The sequence below is a fragment of the Rhinolophus sinicus genome, chromosome 2 (assembly GCF_057876585.1).
Source record: "Rhinolophus sinicus isolate RSI-liver-muscle chromosome 2, RSI-T2T, whole genome shotgun sequence".
NCBI lineage: Eukaryota > Metazoa > Chordata > Mammalia > Chiroptera > Rhinolophidae > Rhinolophus > Rhinolophus sinicus.
Window position 1 is genome coordinate 142925554 of NC_142502.1, and position 22041 is coordinate 142947594.

Sequence of the window (22041 nt, forward strand, 5' to 3'; positions counted from 1 at the left end):
AGCCACATCCAGACCACTTGAAACCAGCCTTATAAATTGTCACAGTGGTTCTTAAAACTGTGATATGATACCAACTTAATCCTTTTACCACCTTAGAAAGTCAGGCTAGTACAGATGGACAATGAACTGATTATTAATTTGTATTTGTTGCCTGGCTATAAGATGTAGGATACAATCCAGTTTAGCTTTGTTTTCCTATTAATTGATTCAACCAGTTGCCTTAATGCCACATATATAGACTTGCCTTATAAGCTTTGCCAGTGGTGCCTCTTACTTGTAAACCCACTCCCATTTGCATAGTTTGATGACTGAATGTCTTTCCACACCTGAAGTTGGCCTAAAGCTTTTAGAAGGAAGGACTCAACTCAGTGCACACTCATGTTTCTTTGTGTGGATTCATTCTTCTATCCGGTAAAATTGGCCTCCCAGCTTTCACCACTTCACCAATCTTAACAACCAATCCTAGCAAGTCTTTTTCCTTGGCTCCTGCCTTTTCTGTTGTGTTTTGAATTTGGGATCCCATGGTCCTCTGTCTCCTCTGGAGATTTGTCTTGGACATCTAATGGAAAGTCCCTTTATTTCCCTTGCTTGGCATATAATCAGATCTCTGTTCCCTTTTGAATGTTTCTCCTAATTTGGAACCTAACTATGTAGTCCTTGAACTTTTGCTTTACAATCTCTTGAAAAATCAACCCTTCGTTGTGACAGAACACTACTGGTAATCCTTTTACTTTCTCTCTGCTTTTTGGTACCTAGCAAATTCCGTTAAGTTAACCCAGACCTTAGTTGAAGATTTTTGTTTATTTTTAAGAAACTATAAAGCCCCCAAGTGGGTGAGGGGGAGGGGAGAGATAGCCTCATGCACTCCTGGCGTGAGTGTATCTTGCACAAACTTTCATGTATAAAACCTCGCAATATGCATTAAACCTGAAAACCACACAGATCCTTTGCACAAGTGATTTTATTTATAGCATTATCCAATGAAACTTTTCCTCAAGTGTTCAGAGATGTATAACCTATGCAAAACAATATTGTTTATAATAACAAAACAGTGGAATTTAGCTTTTATTGATAGATTAATAAAATACAGTTCTTTATATTAATAAGACAGAAGAGTAGGCAGCATTCACGATATGCACAAAGATGAGTATTTATTAACATTGACTATATCCACGATATAGTAAGTAAAAGATTGCAAAATACCCCCCTGTTTAACCTGTCAATCTATTATCTATTTATTTATCAATACAATCTTTCTATCTCTTGAGTAAGAGCAAATAATGGTTACTTATAGGTGATGGAAGTATGGGTGTATTTTATTTTCTTCTTTATGCACAGATACACTTTCCAATTTTCTAAATGAAATATATATTCTTTTGGTGGTTAAAAATAAGCAACAAAGGTAAAAGGAAAGTAAGAAGACCTCTGGTCAGTGCAGGTCTCGTGGGCACAATGGGCACTCATACTAAGTCTTCATCCACTCAGCACTGAGAATAGGTCCCACCCGGTACCACCTGTATCCTCTCAGTCACCTGGTACTCTATACCCAATGTTTACCTTTACCTTTTAATCATATGAAGGAGGTACTCAGTGAATGATTACTGAATTGAAAGAAACAAAACTTTCTCTCTAGTGCACTTTGCACCTTTGTACCATATAAATGCTAAGAATAAAGAATACATCATTAAATGAATGTTATAACATAGGTCATTAATATGTACAGATTGAATTATGGTTCCCAGTTCTGCATTCTGTGCCATAGGACTGCACAGTTCCCCAGAGACAGCATGCACTCTTTATCTGCTGACCTTGAATGTGATATATAGAAGGGATATATATCTTTATATATATATATATATATGGGATGCCAAAAAAATGTATACCCATGACTTGTAGTCACCTTTTGTTATCGGTATATATTAAGTATTACAATTTTAATACAGTTTTCCTTCTCTTAAAATGTGCATACATTTTTTGGCACCGTGTGTGTGTGTGTGTGTGTGTGTGTGTGTGTACATTCTTGCCTATAGGATATAGGATATTAGCAAACATAACACAAGCAGAGGCTTGAAATGTACTTGCATAGTTCAGTTTTCTCTCTTGGGCTTCTGTCATCACCATGAGAAAATAATGCCTTGGCTAGTTCACTGGTCCAATGAGTATGAGAAACATATGCAGAAGATTTGAACCTAATCTATAATTTTGAGCCATGCTCAGCTGAGCACAGACTAGCTCAGTCAAAAACCCACTTTCACTCTCATGCTAGCCCAACAGTAGATGCATGAATAAGAATAAATAATTGTTGTTTTAATTTACTTAGTTTGGGATAGTTTGTTACATAGCATCATTATAGAATTAGCTGACTAATACAATACATTTACGAGATGTTAAATTTTATTATATTAAGAGTTAGGTATGAAATGTTAATGAAACTTGATAAAAAGTGTATAAATCCAAGTATAGCAATGATTTCATAAGTTTGCATGGAAAATCAATAATGACTAGAAATTTCTGGAAAATTGACAAGGCCAGTCTAAAGTATAAGAGCAAAAAGGGACTGAACAGCCTCCTGGAAGTCAATTCAGGCAAGGTGGGCACCAATTCTGAATTAGTTTTAATCATCAGAGGTGAGGATCAATTCTGAACAGAGTCTAGCGTCTACGTATGCTCGTCAGTTAGTCCTACCTTTCAGGTTTGGGTCCCTGAGAAGGAAGAAGGTGGAAGCAGTAACAGTGCCTGGTGATAGACTGAGTGGACTACAGGGGAAGCACAGGTAGTCACTGTTAATAACTGACCATGTTTGTGTGGGAGCAGATGTGAGACACCCTCGAGGATTGCCCCAAATTTTGAGGTAGAGACACATTGCAGAAGGTGTGCCTGCATAAAAGTGGTGGCAAGACCCAGTATGAAATGTGGTTTATTACAGTTAACATGACTATTTATGACCACTCCATTTGTTCTCATAGCCTCATGAGGCATCAGGAAACTCAAATTATATGGGTGTCGTTTCACACCAGCAAGTGGAGACAAGACCTCATCATGTTGCTGCCAAATGGGGTGTTCCACTTGCGTTTATGTAACTTGTTCAAAATATCCAAACAGGCATTCGGGAAGTTTGATCAAATAAAATTCTCTTCCAATGTTTTTTCAACTTTGCAATGAAAATTGCTGTTCACAAGACCAGAGTGACTCGAAAAATGAGGAGAAACATAGGGTAGCCAGAGAGAGAAATCAAAGCATCACTAAAGGTGTTCCGCATCTGAGAAACATCAAGTAAAAATTGGAAGAAAATAGCTGTTACTTTATTCCATAAATTGAAAACAGAGCTGCTCTTGTCTTTATTTTGAAACACTTTTTATAAAATAGTGGCAGTAGACTGATTTAACATGCTCTAGTGGTTTCTATTGAACTCCTACTTTCAAAAAAATTCTGCGTGTTTTTGGTAAGATTTGAAATGGGCCATAACTATGTGGGCACCAAAAATTAAAACGCTACCTAAACTTTGACCAGTTGTTTTAATATACATCAAACAATGTGCATTAGTCCTTTTATAGTCTTTTTGACCTACTCTGTCTGCATGTTAATCATTTTCTTGTTGTGCCAATAGTGTTTGCATAACAGTAGGTTTATAATTTATGTTTTTTATTAAAAGGTGTCTGTGGAAAAGAGATTTACCATGACTCTTCAGAAAATTATACTTTTAATCAGCTGTAGAAATTCATACTACTTCCTACATATGGGACACCTTATTACAATGATCCAAACAGACCAAAGTCAACAAATAATCTTGTCTGTCTATTGTTAATTCTTAGAAGAACAAGCATATGTTTTGAACATCGTTACGGCTAAATTAGCACAAGCAATCAGGAATTCTAGGAGAATAAAATAAAAATGCAGAGCACCATAGTATAATTACTATTTGCATTTAAATTGTGTGCTATACTTTTTTAACACCATGTAGTCCTAGTAAAGTCTAACATTTACTGATTCTTTTTCTGTGTCAGTAAATAAGAGGATTATCTCAGTTAATTTTCACAACAATCCAATGATAAAGATACTATTAGTATAGTACAATATTTTGCGTATGAAGAAACTGAGGCTTGGAGAGACAAAAACCTCTGTCCAAAGTTCTAGAAACTACTCAGTAGAAGCAAAGATTTAAGCCTGGCATGTTTGACTTTATCACCCATATTTTACAGTATGCTTTCTTTTATTATTAATCAGCTAATATTATGTTTAAATGTTAATTTTTACATCATAACAGTCAATTATATCACTAACAGAAAATTCCATTGTTTTGTAGGAAATGACTTCAGCAAACACTTCATGAGGAGATTGTGAAGGGAGGAACAAAGGATTTACCCAAAACAAACTATTGCTTATATTTTTCACCAAAATAATGATTATGGATATGCATAGTGGCACCCCAAAGATTACTCTTTCTTTAACTAATTTATTCAAGTTACTTTCTTAAAGTAATTTAAAACCAAAACAATTCTAAAGGACAAGTACGATAGCTCATTAGTGTTTAAATTTCCAGAATATGAAACGCTTGATTGATATAAAAAATACATGGAATGAAGATAGATGTACAAATTTGAGGTCACACGCTATGGTCACAAAGCCTGAAATACATGCATTCATTCATTCATTCATTCATTCATTCCACGGATATTTATTGAGCACCTACCATGTCCATTGTTCTTGGTGTGAAGATTCTTCAATGAACAAGCCAGATGAAACTCTGCCCTCATGGAGTTTACATTCTAGTAGAGCGACAGAAAAACAAAGAAATGTTCAAGTTCTAGTAACAAGTATTATGATGAAAAAGAATGGAGGTGAAAAGATGGTGATGGAGCAGCTTTATTCGGTGATAAGGGCGGTGATGTCATAGCTTCTAGTTAGGTTAAAGTTGCAAGAAGCAGAGCACGGTAACATGTATCTTGGTACCATCCTTATGCAAGGGGTCTAGGGGTTTTAGTTGATTGAAACAATGCGTTATTAACTGATGTCTCCCTGTGAATGAGTATGTATAACTAGTGATAGAATTCACAAGTCTTGCTCACAGGGAGCTGACTAAAGAACGGGAAGAAATAAGATATACACATATTAAAGTAAAAGGGAAGAGGAAAGAGCACGTCTAGTGCTTGAAAGTGGAGTTCAATTAGCAATGCAGAAGGGTGGATCCCTGATGCTAGAATAAGGGTGGGAGAAGGCAGGCTTCCTGGGGGAGGAGAATATTGAGTTTGGACTTTAAAAATAGTTAGATTTTGATTAGGCAGAGATGTGTTGTCTCTTCTAGAAGGCTATGGGCTTCTTGAGAACAGACTCTACATCTGCCCTTTTACTGCCCTCTGTTCATATCTGTTTTCCAGAAATTATCTTCTCCTGCTGAACTGTTTGTAACCATTTCCAGAGCTCTTAGGGGAGGCAGAAGTGTAAAAAATGAGACAGAGTCTAAAGACTAAGGGCAACATGTGGGGTTTAGTTTCCTTCTAGCCATTGGATCTGGGACATGGCACCTCTGAGCCTCAGTTTTCTCATTTGAAAAAATGGCACAACAGTAATTGCTTTGCCTCCTTTTCAGGACTATCGTGGGATTTAAATGGGAAACAGTGAAGGTAAGGAAACGTTCTTGGTGACTGTAAAGGGCTATACAGCACTTTCCCTAAGAATAACCAACAAAATAGACGTGTCTTACAAGGGTTTTAGAAGTCACCTCATCCAATTCCTAAATTTTGCAAATTATGGAAACTGAGACTTAGGGACATTAAGGACCATGTATGAGATCACACTACTAGTTAGTGGAAGAACCTACTTCCCAAGCTTCTGGACTCCCAGTCTCTTCCTACCATACACTGTTGGTTGGGCCATAAAATCGTACCAGCATCGAAGGGATAAAACCTGAAGAAATGCCTACTAGTTTAACTTCCGACATACAATCAGTTTTGTGGTCCCAGCTGAAGCCCTATATCCTGTTTGCTCTGGAGATGGTATTTTAGCCAGTGCCTGGGAGGTGTCACTACCTCCTACCCTACGCACTTTCCATGTGGCAAGACAGTAAGACGTATAGCAGACTAAACTGAGAGAGTGTTACCTACTTAAACTGTTTTTCTGACTTAATAAGAATTTTTCATCTACAGCAAGCCATTTAAAAATATTGTCTATATACAAACAGTCACTCTGAATAATAGGTCTGCACACAGTAAATGTCACCTCTCTAAATCACACAGGACCTCGGCGGCACAGCAGAGAAGGCTCCATAACAGTTTAAACTTCAGCCTCCCATTTATTATGGATGTGTTTATAAATCTCAGAGGGCACTCTTCCGCCTCCTGGGAAATCCAAAAATGGTGCCGTTGTTTGTCAGGGTGACTTGTCCAGGATGTTGAGGTCCCGCTATCCTTCTTACGTCCAGACCGCATTTGGTTCCAAAGTGAGTCGGCCAAGGTTGTTGTCAGAGCTGCCATTTTCTCATCTTTAATGGTGATAAAACTCTGTTCCATAAAAAAGAATATGGGGTTTTGAAACCTGAGGACTGAAGAACGGATTTAGGATCTTTCTTTCTTCCCTCCTTTCTCTCTTCCTTTCTTTTTTTCTTTACCTTGAATAAATGATCTTCTCTACCAAAGTGCTTTGAGTTTCTCACATGAGGGAAGCAAAAGACAGCTTACACAGCAATGGCATTGAGAAACTCCTTAGCCGCTCCCATCTGTCTTGGTTAGTAGGAATACTTTAGCATTAAGTGGAGAAAAGGAGAATCCATCAATAGTTAATAACTGACCTTAAGATGGGAATTCAAAGTTCACCACAATTACACCCAAGTGTCAGAGAACACACATGGGACATTATCAATATATTTGACTACAAGAGCCTGGGATGGCAAATTTAAATACCATCAGAGAAAGAACTGGGCATTATTTTTAATGAGAAAATATTGTTACCATATTCAGCAGCCCATACTGATACTCAAAACCAAAATTCTCAGTTAGGAATGCCTGAGGAAAGGTAAGCATTATTTAAAAGAGCAAATAAGAGTCAGCCTGAAATTCTATCATGTGGCCAGGTTGTAAACAGAATCTTTCCTCGATTCAAAGGAGACTGTGTTTTAAAGGTGGAAATGAGGTTGAACAAAGGATTAAAAGAAAATGTGTTTGTGCAGAGATGCTTAACATGGATTGTCATCAGCGAAATGCACCTTAAAACCACAGTGATTTACCACTACACTAAAATGACTTAAATTTGAAGACCGACACCACCAAATGCAGGACAACTGGCATTCTCCCATACACTGCTGGTGGGAGTATAAATGGCACATCCACTGTGGAGAACTATTTGTCAGTTTCTTAAAAAGTTAAACACACACGTATCTTATGACCTAGCTATTTCATTTCTGTGTATTTACTTTCAAGAAATAAAAAACATATGTTCATAAAAAGATTTGTACAAGGATGTTCATAGCAGCTTTATTCATAATGGCAAAATTTTGGAAACAACCCAAATGTCCATCAAGAGGAGGAGTGATAAAGTCATGCCATAGTCATAGAAGGAAATACTACTCAACAATACAAAGGAGTGAATCACAGGTACTTACAAGTACACGAATCTCATAAACATATTGAGAAACATATATTGGATACAGAAGAGAATATACTATCTGATTTCATTTATCTGAAGTTCAAGAACAGGCGAAACTAGTCGATAGGAATAGAAATCAGAATAGTGGTTCCCTCTAGGAGGGGAGGAGGACAAAAGAAAGACATGAGAAAACTTTCTAGGGACAGAGTGATGCTTGGTGTCAGTTGTTAATTACATGAGTGTGTATACACAAATCAAGCTTTAGACACATTACTACTCATTTTAATTTATGTAATTACTGTTTAGTTAAAGCAAAAAGAAAATATCTGTAGATTAAGAACTGTGAGGCTAATTGTCTTCCCAGTATTCATTGTAATAAACTCTTACTACTCAAAGGGTGGCTCGTGGGGCAGCAGCATCCCCTGAGTGATGCAGGAATGCAGAATCTGAGGCCCTAGCCAGGATCTACTGAGTCAGAATGTGCAAGTTTGTATGAAGCTCAGAAGAATCATATAAAGTAGTTCCTCTTTATCTACGTTCCAAGATCCCCAGTAGATGCCTGAAATCTCAAAAAGTACCGAAGCAGCAGAGCATATGTATTATGTTTTTTCCTATACACACATATCTTTCCACTTAAGGGAAACACTTTATGGCTTTGCTTTAGTATTTCCAAATTTCCAGCATTGCTACTCTTGCACTTTGGGACCACTGTTAAGTAAAATAAGGATTATTTGAAAACAGTATTGTGGTACTAGGACAGTCGATCTGTCAACCAAGACAGCTTGTAAGTGACGAGCAGGCAGGTAGTGTATACTGCTACATGGAGACACTGGACAAAGGGATGGTTCACATCCAGGGTGGGAGGGAGTGGGATGGCAGGAGATTGCATCCCACTACTCAGAATGGCACAATTTAAAACTTATGAATTGTATATTTCTGGAATTTTCCATTTATTATTTTTAGACAGCAGTTGACTGTTAACTGTTGGGTCACTGAAACTGTGGAAAATGAAACCTTGGATAAAGTGTGATTATTATACACATTAAAGTCTAAAAAGTATCATTATAGTGGTTACCTGCTTTTTTAAGAAAACCAGGCATACATTCATCATATTAAAGGTATTACCGCACCTCCATCTGTATAATCCTGGGTTTGCTATCAGTCAAAATAGCCAAGAAGTGGGCATATCCTTTAGCTAAGCCAATCATATTCTCTGTCACTGATTGGAGGGAAGCAAACATCTAAAAACCATTGAAGCTCATGCATTCAACAATGGTGGCCGATGAAACTGTTTCATGGTTCCTGCTGCCATTGTCTCTTCACGTGGCTTAGATTTGTCTGTTTTGGGCCCTGGTCCTCCATTCCTGCTTTGAGTTCTGTGAACTACCTGATATCCTTCCCAAAAGTTCACTTTTGGTTACATTATGCAAGTTTAGATTCGGTTGTTTATAACCCAAATCCTTAACTATGTCTTATATCAGCTCATCCAAAATGCTCAAGTAATCTAAATATCGTTTTTATTGCATGGCAAAAAGCTCTTTGTGCTCCCCCCTTCCCCCCAAAGCCTGGAGAAAACTGATTTATGGGACACCAAAGGCCAACACAAAAGATCACATTCAAACCTACTCCCATGCGATCTCATGTCATCAATATAACTCCCCAAAGCCAGAAAGTCTGTACTCCATGAAATAATTCTACTGGGTGAGGCCATTTGCATTTACTCTTCTTTGTATTTTGCCATACAACAAAAAAAATGACAAGTGGAGAAAATCAGTAGGAATCCTTAAAAAGTCTACTGCCGAGACATAAAATTAATTTGGAATTAATAGACTGGCAAGCTGTTATCTGAGTGGGCTGCTCACATTTTAAAATAGTGTTTCTGAGGAGAATATGACTGCCTAGATTTGGGGAAACAAAAAGTAGTCTTCTGGTGGAAGACTGACCACTGTGTGACAGAAATTCACAGATGACTTTGATTTTTGTATTGCATACATAGATAATAGGAATCTTTATGTGTAAAAATTAAAAGCTCGTTAACAAATGTTGTCATTCAAAAGAACATTAGCAGATAGTAAAATACCCCTCTGTTATTTTAATTCAATGAGATTAGTTATGGGAACATCTATTCAATCTGTTTTTACGTACAGATGATTTTAAAAGAATGACTAGGTATTTTGAAATTACTGATTTTTAATTAAATGACCCTCTTGTTAGCGTTGTATTAAGAAAAACACCAAAAATGCCTTTCTTTTCACTTTTAGTGTCATTTACAAATGGAAATTATTTTTTAAAAATTTAATGAACTTTTAAATTTGCATTGTGGTAGATTAGGTGGCAGAAGGCCTCTGGTTGATTTCTGAGGAGTAGTTATCAAATTAGATGGGACTTCCCCATCCATCATCACAGCCATGGTTACAGAACGAAAATAAATTATTTGTATGTATTTGAGGGGATCTTTTCTAGGACCAAGAAGCATGGCACAAAAATATTTTAAATGAAAATGAAAGGATTACATGGAAGATACTACCAGTTGCCTATCCAAAATCGATTCTTCTTTTCTTTCTTATGTACAGAAACTGGATTTATTCTGGCCCACAATGTATCCAGCTAAAATATACCATTTCCAGTCTCTTTTACAACTACAGATGTCAATGAGATAGAAACAGAATTCATTGTCTAGGGATTTCGGAAAGCTCCTTAAAGTACTGGCTATGTAGAGAGTTCACACTTTTGTCTCCTACCCTGATTTCTGCTTCTGTGCAAAACACAGATGTGATGGCTGGAGTGCCAACTGCCATCTTGAACACTGAGGAGGCTTTGAAGCTGGATACCTTTTAGGACTACCAATCCTGGACAGAGATATGAACCTCTATTCTGTGGGGGACTCTTCTGTTAGGTACAGCTTAATCTAATTCTAAGTGATACAGGTGGGCAAAAATAAGCAACTATTTAGATAGATTTACAAGTCTTTAACATTTCTTTATGTCATGTCTCCTGCTTTGAGGGTTTGACCCTTAGAACCATACAATGTTAGAGCCGAAAGAAACTAGAGAACATCTAGGAAAAAAACCCTCATATTATAAGTAAGACAAGGCCCAGAGAGTTTCAGTGACTTGCCCCAGACCTTACCAGGAGTTACTTCTCAAGTATCCATTATTATCAGCATCTATTAAGTACAGATTGTTATACCTGTCAATGAGACACTTTCCAGTATCCAGAAGGTCAGTCTTCTTTCAAAAATACCACATATGCTTCTCAATGCATTGTCTTTCCTTGTTTAAATCTATAAAGAAGTGTAGATCTAATATATACTTTAATAACAAAAATACGGGGAGAGAACCTTGTCTTTTTAAGCTCTGCCATACTTCCCATAATAAATATGGGCTGACAGAGAGTCAATGATCATTTTGATTCCATTCATGTGTGTGTGTGCATATGCGTGTGTGTGCTTCCAGGAGAGATAGTGATAGTGTGAAAGCCATTTTTAGAGAAAGCCTCTCAAACTGCTGAAGGAGAATGATGCCTGACAAGCATTTCTTTTATTGAATAATCCAGTTTACAAATGCTCCCAGACAGACTGAGGGGACTTGTCTAAGTTAAAAATATGACAACCACAATCAACCCAGATGAAAAGTGTGGGGGTCGGGACGAGAAGTTTCTCCTCAATGAATTCAACTATTTTAGTAGATCCTCTGGTCTAGGTATATAACCATTTTCCTTCATAACAACATCCCATTCAGGAAAAAAGGAGAGGGTTGCATTGCTCTCAGTACTTTGCAAGATCTGCTACTTGTGTTTGGGAAATGCTGAAGCTCTGCGGCCTGCGTGCAGACTGACAGCTGAAAGTAAATCAAGGGAGCAGTTGGGGAACAGGCACTTGAGTAGCCAACTTGCCTGTTTCGTAGATCCTTACGGGGAATATAAGCATGCTGGGGCATTTTTGTCTTAGCAATTACCACTGAGATTCACCATTGCAGCAGTCCATGGGGAATCATTGAAAAGGTTAATGGCATCTATCAGATTTACAGGGTACAACAAGGAAGTTGGCACATTCCCCAGGTGCGAGGGGTAATGTTACCTGTGTGGGCTGAGCAGTCCACATTCATTATCATTCATTGGCCAAATGGCCTGGGGTTTTAACCAGCTTGGAATGTAATCTGTCAACAGTTGAACATTCATAGCACGGGAGATTCTAAGAGCGACGACAAGAGAACTAGCATAGTGTGCTATCAGCTGATAGACTTTCTGAGAAAGTTAAGAGAGATTGGTGCCTGCAAGGAAAAGTTGAACCACTGTAAAACCAAGGTGACAAATAAATATCCAGACCCTGTAGTGCAACGCTTTTAAAAATAACTTCATTAACACACCCACAGGCATTCTACTACTTACAGCTCTGTGTAAAGCTGTTGTTTCCCATCCATTCGTCTTACACCGAGTTTTCAAAAAGCTGTTTAAATTTGTGTAAATATGTGACTCTAATTGGCTTTCTAATTTCACAGCTTATCAAAGGCAGAAAGGGGAACTCACCGACATTTCAAAGACAATAAGCACATTTGATGCAATGGTCTGTGATTCTCCCCAGTGTTTTTAACCTGCTATTGGATAAACAGATGGTTAGATTTTCTAGGAAGCTTAAAACAGAAGCTGAGCTAATACAAAACTGCTCAGTTATCAGATGGGGCAAATCCATTCTGTAGCCTTCCCTCACCCGCTCCCCCCACCCCCAAATCACAACCCATCAGAGGAAGGATTTAACTTCACAAAAAGATATTTACCAGGAAGCTTTCTGCAGAAGAGAAGGGCATGCTTTGTTAAACCAGATGCATTTTATTTTTCCTGGAACCAAGATTTATGAAAGCAGTATGCTCATATTTCTCCATATACAGTAATTGGAACTCATTATGCTAATTGTATTTCCATTATCACTAATTAACAATCAGAGTGACCTGGCCCACAGTCTAATTTGTCTTTAATCTGTTTTTGTATAGGGAGTTTTACTGTGTAATTTCAAGGTGATAATTCTATTCAGTGCAACTTTATGAATTGCAGAAGGTAACACTTTTGATGCTCAGTGCTACCCTTTTGCAACTGTTTGGGGTCAAATGTAGAAGCAAATGGATATACCTGCATGTGCCCTCCCACTGATGAAATAGATGCTTAACCTGTGACATCATAAGCGTACTTTTCAAAAGTCTTGCTCAAGTGGAACGTCTAGTCAAAGCAATAGGACAGTTGCCCATACTCAAGCTCCAGCTCTCGATTTAAAATTTGTAGTATTTAGTCTAAAAAGTAGTTGACATATGCTGTCATCAAGAAGGAAAACAGGTGTTTCAAGTACCTTCTAATGATTAGTTAACACCTTATAAATATTTCCATGTGACAAATCTCTTGTAAAGAGAGAAATTACAGGTCTGGTTCATCAAGAAACTTGCTTCTCATAAAAGTGAGAGATCAAAGGGAGACAAGGGATATGTTCATGGTGTTGTTTCTCAGAGGATATATTTATTATTTATCAGGCAAATTTGTACCAGTGGGATGGTATAAAGGGAAAGGGGCTGAATTTGGAGTCCAAGGTTCTGAGTTCAAGTCCACTTACAATGCTTAATAGAAAGCACCACTCTCTTTCTCTGAAGTTTTTATTTCCTCATCTTTAAAATTGAGATAATGCATTTGAGGTAAACCATTAAGGTAGCATGGAGCAGGTAAGAGTGAAGACTTGGGAATTAGTTCACATTTAGGCTCCACCACATGCTAGCTGATAGCCTCAGGGAAAGCCTCAGCTTTCTAAATACATTTAAAATGAGGCATAACAATAGTTCCTCCTTCATAGAGCTGTTTTGAGATTAAACTAACAAAGATTAATGTGCATAAAATGCTTTAGATAATCCCTGGCACATGGTAAGCATATAACAAAGGCTGGCTCTGAGATGGGAGGAGGAGTTGGGAGAAAGTGCTTGGTAAACAAGAAAACATTTTACAGGAATGGGGCTTACTAATTGCCCATCAGTAAGACGTGTTGTTTCACTCTGGTGATTGAAGTGAATATTATCACCCCGGTTCATTGCAAAGAAAAGACTCCTGTTGGGAAGGACTGAAAATCATACTGGGAGAGAGAGAGATAAAGGAGACAGAGCACTAAGAAAATTGTACATGAGAAATTAACTTTAGAAAATATGCCTCTACTGGTCCTAAGAAACTTTGGAAAGTTCAGATCCACCTTCTCATATGCTGACTTCTAATCTGAGCAAGCAATGCCCCAAATGGCCTCTAGTCCTGAGGATTTTACCAGATCTATCTTCTTAGCCTGATTGATTTGGTTTCCCTTTGTGTGTATTTCAGAGCACCATTCAAGTCAACAACTTTGAGGCCTTGGTGAAAAAAGAGGCCCTTCTATGATAGTCTACTCCCACTGCTACCCAGCCCTCTGCAAACACTTGAGAACCAGTTGGATCACCATACCTCTTTTCCCACAGAACGCACAGGGTTCTCACGTTCTCAGGAAGCCCTGTTCCTTAGTTTGACCTCTTCAGCTGGTTGACAGGGAGATTTTCTGAATCCCAGGATCAGATACCATTGTAGCTCTATAGCATATCCTGGTCTCATACACTCACACACACAAAAGTATTTGCTTTTTCTTGTCCGTGGCATAAATCACAGGATATCACCTAATCAACAAAATAATCTTAATCAATGCTTCACCGTCTGGCTTTCCATAACAATTCCAACTCCCTGTTGATGTTTTCCATCTTCCCTTCTGTTAGACCAGATGGTGCATGTTCTAGCCTCTTGATTATCTTTTTCTGACCATAGCATTCTGTCCAAAGAGTACTTGTAAGAAACGCCCCATGCTGTGGGCAGCAGTGGCCCTGTCCTGCCTGTTAAACATCGCAGCCTTGTTAATGACCATCCTTTCTAAACCCGAGCCTTCTTCCAAAGTAATTGACTGATTGGTCCATAATTATTTGATAACACAACTGCTTTGGTCATCACAGATCCATTGTGAGCTTTCTCCTTCAGGTAGAAGCAGAGTCCAACTGGAGTCTTTCCCATATGGCATGATGGTCTCTCACAAAGAGAGTTTGCAATCACCACCAGTAATCATGATGTCTTCTGTCCCATTGTGTTAAAAAAAAAAAGGGAAAGGAATTCATCACTTTATCCTGAAGAAGCTGGACCATTATGCTTTCCTCACATATAACATCATAGCTTAATTATATTAATCTTTCTAGACAACTGCCTTTCATTTATCTTTCTGTATAAGCCATAACGCACATTTGGAAAAAAAACACCTGACATTTCTGTACATCGCGGCACTGTGACTTGAAAAGAAAGCCATCGTGAGTCTGTGGATCAATTAAATCTGTGGATCATTTTAAACAGTGATCATCAAACCTATCCTTTTCCTGTTGTGTGTGCATGTGTGTGTGTGAAACAGCACCAAAATTCATTTCAAGATAGCAATATTTTCTTTATAGAAATCATATCCTCAAACAAGTTGGTTTTCTGGACTTTATTCTGATCTCTCTGAAACACAAATTCACATAATACAATAAATAGGAAATATAACAGATAACATAAGGTTGAAAGAAAACATCGGTATCTAATTTCCAAAGAATACGCATCAGTCACTGAGTGGAGAGATACGCATATGCTAACTTGGCACCATTTTTCTGTGGTATCTGACAGAACTGAAAACCACATCGCAGAGAGATTTTATCACAAAGGATTTTCAATTTGTTGTTTAGGAAGATAGATCTGCAAGCATCCTCTTTACCCCTAATGACTATAGAATGTAAATAATCTTGTTATAACCATATTTCATGTAAATTTTATCTCTGGATGAGGTAGATTTCCTTCTAGGCAATTTATTTTATTTTATTTTATTTTTCTGACCACCAAGCACAGTATGTGCTTGGTCTCTTGGTTAAAATGAGCCCAGTAAACTCCAAGCTTTGCTCATTGTGGGCCATCTTACCATGGGAACACATCAGTGGTATTGTCTTCCCAGAATAGTGTCTCTCATGTTTCCAACCTGACTCCATGTAAAGGATTTCCTGGAACACGTATAACCCATGTTTGAATCTTAAAGCATCTTCCAAACCACAAACAAAAGATATAGTCATTAGGATTTTGCTAAAGCTTTTCATTTTCCACTTACCTGCATGATCGTAACTCAGTTACCTAAGGAAAAATAACAACCAGGATTTTTTTTTTCCTTTCCAGAAATTTAGGCCAATACTGTAGAATGCAAATTTTATCCCATGTACTCTATCTATGAGGCTAATGTGGTTAACCTCTTTCCTGAGGCTTGTGAAGACTTTACATAACTCTTACTTTATTGGTGAGGTATCTAGGATTTGGGACACTTTTAGTTCCTCCTTTTCTATTTAAGAGGAGGAATGGAAATGTTTCATTCTGCAATTACTGAGTGTATTATGTTCTCCATTTGCATACTGTCTGATGATTTGCATGTGGGGGCAGCTGAAAGTTCTCAGAATCATTTCCCTGTAAAACCATTTCCTTACCGATAAGATTTTCCATAAGCATGGCTGAGGTAAATGAGTCAGACTATTTCTGAAACTTTAAGGAAACATCATCCAGATTGAGCAGTACACTCCAGGCTGTAGTAAGCACCTAAAGGGCTCAAGTTTTCAAGTCTGCACAAGACACACTCCAAATGCTGCTTTCCCCTTTGCTCCCCAGTATCTGAACATGGTCTGCTTCCTGCACACACTCCATGCTCTTGCACCTAATTATAATGGGCGCTCTCTCAAGGGATGTGTATTGTCCTTCTTTATTTTCTACATACCACAAAGTGTTATTAGCTATCATCTCTCTTTTTTTTAATTACAGATTGATTGATTGATTGATTGATTGATTGATTGATTGATTTTAAATTCTTGCCATTCAGGTATCTTTTCCCCCATGTTTTTGTTTGTTTGTTTATTTGTGTGTTTGTTTGTTTTGTTCTTTTTATTTTTTAAGATTTTATTGGGGAAGGGGAACAGGACTTTATTGGGGAACAGGCCTTTTTTTCCAAGTCAAGTTGTTGTCCTTTCAATCTTAGTTGTGGAGGGCGCAGCTCAGTTCCAGGTCCAGTTGTCATTTCTAGTTGCAGGGGGCACAGCCCACCATCCCTTGCGGGAGTCGAACCGGCAACCTTGTGGTTGAGAGCCCACTGGCCCATGTGGGAATCAAACCGGCAGCCTTCAGAGTTAGGAGCATGGAGCTCCAACGACCTGAGCCACCGGGCCGGCCCAAATTACAGATTTATTATACTTTTCAGAGTCATTCTTACTCCAAGTAGAATGAAACAATTAATTTAGTCAGGACTTCAAAAGGTCTCTGGGTTGTTTCATAATTCCAGATCTTTTACACTTTTTATGATTTCATTTTTACCCAAAATAGAAAACATTTTAACCAGGACCTTTAGTTTTGCAAATCCTCAGAGAGTCCTCATGTTCTATTTAATACATCCCTTTACCCCTTTAGAATCTTATTTCTTGGGAAGCTCCACTCCCATCACCACCCCCATGCACACTATCTATGAAACCTGAGCCTCTGAATTTGGTACAGGATGGATATTAGGGTCCCAGTGTGAGTTTCATGGAATAGTGTGTGACGTATTTCTGACAAGACTGACTTGAATTTCATTCAAAATTAGTTGGTGCTAACCTATTTGTGCCTAGTGAATGTAGGTGTTCATTTTATCCTCTCATTCATTCATCTATTCATTGGTTATTTTTTAAATCAGTCTCTATACGATACTCGCTTTGTCAGCTCTTAGGATGTGGACTGATTAAGATACAGTTACTGACCACAAGGGACATGTAGTCTAGATCAACAGACCACACCTAAATGACTAAATATAATTTTATGACAGCAGAGACTGTCAATAAATAGCTGTCCCAATGCTGAGAAGTGCCTAGCACATCAAAGGTACTCAGTGAATATTTGAGGAACAATCTAATGACTAATAGGGCATAATTACAAACTAATTACATAATAGGACACCTAGCAGAGGCTTAGTCTATCTTTTCACTATTACATCCCCAACACCTAAAACAGCACCTAGTTCATAAAAGGTTTTCAATAAATATTTAGCACTAGCAATGCAATGGGCTGGTTACTGGTGATAATAATGATAATAAGAAATATATTGGCACTTGCTATGTGCCAGTATGTGTCTGAAAAAGGTTTATTCTTCATAGAAATCCTATGAGGTAAGAACTGTTACTATCCCCATTGGCAGATGAGGAAAAGTTAAGTAACTCATTCAAGGCACACAGCTAGTATATATGGAGCCGAGATTTGGAAGCAAATGGTCTGCTTCAAAAACATTCCCTCTTAAGTACTTTACTCTCCTGTCAAATCAAGTTTGCTCAGTTGATGCAGATTCAACTGCATCCAGACTTTTGAAAGTTTTGAATCACAGGCTCAATGGTCTAAATGTATTTCTCTGTCTTTTCCCTACTGTTACAGATCCTGCAACTCATATTTCTCTAGCACTTCACAACTTTAACACAGATACTCCAGAGAATCCTCACTTACTGAATGTTTCTGAGATACATTGTAGAAGGATGATTCCATGTGTGGTTTGTAAGAGATCTCAAAGAAGAAAATAACTAAAATCAAAAGAGCAAGGAAAAGCCTGGAGAAATAGCTTGGTAATAGAGACTTCCCTGAACCTAGGTGATGTAGTGGAAATAATGTGCTCAATCACATACCGAGATTGTCTAGCTGTGGACAGTAAAGAAGGGAGAAATCATACCAATGGTTTAAGCGCTGCTGACTGAGGGACTAAAGGTACCATTGATTGAAATTTTAAAATCACCCCAGAAGAGTCAGTTTAGGGACCCACAGTATAAGTACAGTTCTCAAAATGTTGGCTCAAAAGGAGTAGTCAACAAACTGCAAACCATGGACCATATCAGGCCCATCACTTACGTTTGCAAATAAAATTTGATTGCAACACAGCCATCTCCATTAGTTTATATATTGGTTATGGCTTCTTTCCAGTTACAACAGTAGAGTTCAGTAGATGCAATAGAGATTATATGACCCACACGTCTCCAATAGTATCCCTGTTCAAAAGTAATAGTTAAATTCTAATAGACAGCTAGAAATTGTATGTTAAATCCCATGTTCAAATCCTTGATTTGCTTTTGAAAGTTTGCAAGTACGGTTCTAAATGTTCAATTAACGAGTCAATGCTGCTGACCTCTGAAACTGAGGTACACACTTTCAAAACCAATTCCCTGATATATAAATTATGCATACATCCACCTAACCTCGGTAGGGTCCCAAGGCCCCCAACTATAACTGAATTAATGTAGTTTATCACAACTCAAAAATATTTATTTAACACTGTTCCTGAGGCTCAACGAGCAGTGATGAGCGCAGGCAAAACTGGCAGTTGGAGGGATAAAATAAATTACGTTATAACCTCACTGAGATAGTAAAGTGGCCAGAGCAAGGAATGCCACCAAATTCAGACCATTTTCCTTCTTCTACCATATTCTCAGGGTTTTTTTCTCCTCTTTCCACTTCAACCAATCCTTACACCCACAGTGAGTCCCTCTCCCTCCACTGAATGAGGTGGAGTGGAAAAAGCTGCGTGAAGCCAGAGATTTCGGATCTCTTACATCATTCCTGGGAGAGCCTACTTGTCGAATCCTTTTGCTACCCTAATATTAGTTGCCTTTTCTGTTAAGTGGTGATAATTTCCTAGAAGTTGAATGGCCTGAATTTGCCTACATTTTCTCCAAAAGCCATTTCTATGTGTAAGATCTCCACTTCTAAGGCTCTAGCCTTATTTTGAGATCTCACCACTCTCATTCCCTTTAAAATGTTTTATGTACATCAATGTCTTATATAGTGGGTTGAATATATTCCTCAAAAGATATGTGGGGGATGTGATCTTATTTGGAATAAGAGTCTTTGCAGACATAATTAAAGATCTTGAGAGGAGATCACCCTAGGTTAGGGTGGGATCTAAACCCAATGATGGTGTGGGGACAGAGTCCCAGTGAGCAGTTTCCAGGCTCTTGGCCTCATGTGGAAAGGTGCTGGCTCAGGTAGTAGATGACCATCGGCTGTGACTAGTTGGCCATCAGCTGTTATCGGTTAGCCATTAGCCACTGATATAACTGCCATGGCTGAACTAGCAAGTGCGGATTGCAGTTAGCAAGGGTTTGCTTGGTTGGCAGAGAAGCAGACTGCAGATTGCGGATTGTGTGGCTCCTGCTTCCTGTATCTCCAACCCAGCTGCCAGTGAGGCTATAGTGGTATGAACTCCCCCATCCATGGCTCTATTGGTGTTCCTTTTTAGCCTCACTATAGCCTGTGTTTTTGTGCAGGGAATGGGAGCTGAGACCCTGAATGACAGATGGTATCCAGGTAAGAGGCAGAAAAGGAAAAGACACAGACAGACCCAGGAAAGAAGTTCATGTGAAGACAGAAGCAGAGATTGGAGGTGCATCTATAAACCAAGAAATATTAAGGATTGTCAACAGCCGTCAGAAGGTAAAAGGCATGGAACAGATTCTTTCTAAGAGAGTCCAAAAAGGATTCAACCTTGCCAACACCTTGATTTTTTACTTCTGGCCTCCGGAATTATGAAAGAATAAATTTCTGTTGTTCTGAGCCACCAAATTTATGGTAATTTGTTATGGAAGCCCTAAAAATTTAATACACCTATTAAATAATTTTGGTTTTCTAATTCTTATGTCACTGAAAATGGAGCATTTCTATCTGCTTTAATTTTTTCTGTCTTATAGAATATGATAATATTTTGGGATTATTTGTTAAATAAGTCACAGACCTTGAGGAAATACTATGAGTTCTGACAATTAAGTTCCCAAACTTATCCTAGAAAAAGTGCTACATACCTCACTGCTGAATATCACCATGGTCAGCTTTGAAATACTCCCCTTGGGAAGCGATGCACCAATGCCAGGGCCTACCTCACCCTTCAAAGCAATTTTGGAACTCTTTTTCTGGAATGACCATCAGAGCTGTCATCTTATTACCCTTGATGTCCTGAATGTCATCAAAATGTCTCCCTTTCAGTATTTCCTTTATCTTTAGGTAAAGAAAGAAGTTACTGGGGGCCAGATCAGGTGAGTAGGGAGGGTGTTCCAATACAGTTATTTGTTTACTGGCTGAAAACTCCCTCACAGACAGTGCCATGTGAGCTGGTGCATTGTTGCAATGCAAGAGCCATGAATTGTTGGCGAAAATTTCAGGTCATCTAACTTCTTCACCAGCCTTTTCAGCAAGTCGAAAATAGTAAACTTGGTTAACTGTTTGTTCAATTGGTACAAATTCATAATGAATAAATCCCTCTATATCAAAAAAGGTTAGCAACATTGTTGCAACAAGTTCGCGAACTTAATTGTCAGACCTCGTATTTCCCCCAAGGATTATTTTTTTAAATTAAATTTATTGGAGTGACATTGGTTACTAAAATTATACAAGTTTCTAGTGTACAAGTCTATAATACATCATCTACATATTGCATTGTATGTTCACTACCCAAAGTCAGTTCTCTTTCTGTCACCATATATTTGACCCCCTTTACCCTCTTCTACCACCACCCCCTCCCTACCCTCTAGTAACCACTAAACTATTGTCTGTGTCTATGAGTTTTTGTTTGTTTGTCTTGGATATTATTGTTTTTAAATGTGAGTTTTGCATTTACTAGGAAATACATTTTCTTAGCAGAAAATATCTTTTGGGAAACACATCCAAAAACTTCTATTAGAAGCTTTTAGATTTACCTGCCAAAAAATTAGCTGTGAATCAAGATATAACTGTTTTTCAAAAATCCCATTCTAGTGCATTAAATACAAACTTACTTCTCAATATAGACAATTAATGACATCTGCTTTATTTTTGGACTCTAAAACCAAATCATTTGTGTGTTTAGACAGTTTTCCCCCTTGGACTTAAGGTTTTAAAATAAGGTGTCTTCCTTTTCAAAAAGAGGCTGAGTAACTGGCTTTATTTTGGAATTTAAAATGCCCATTGTTTATAAATGTTAACTCACATTTATGAACAAGAGTTCATCAATTATGTAATAGATTGCTAAATGTCACTCCTGTGCTTTACTCTTAAAGTAACTACATGCTATCTGCTTAGGAAAATATCATATAATTATAAAGTAATTCTATGTTCTAGTAGATTACTTAGTAATTATACTTAATACTGTAGTTCCAATAGTGATTACTATTAAAGCTCATTATAAAAGGCAGAAATAGTCACATATGTATTCTTAATTATATCTGCCACAATAGAAGTTAATGTTAATTGAAGTGATTTATAGTTACGGTAACTCAATTAAAAGTATATACTAGTAGTGATAACCAACCTTCAAAAGAACAAAGGGTCAGATTAGTATCAGAAAACTTAAAGGAGAGTCACCTTTGCCCTAGTTTTGTTTGGTTCCTTTACTCAGAAAAT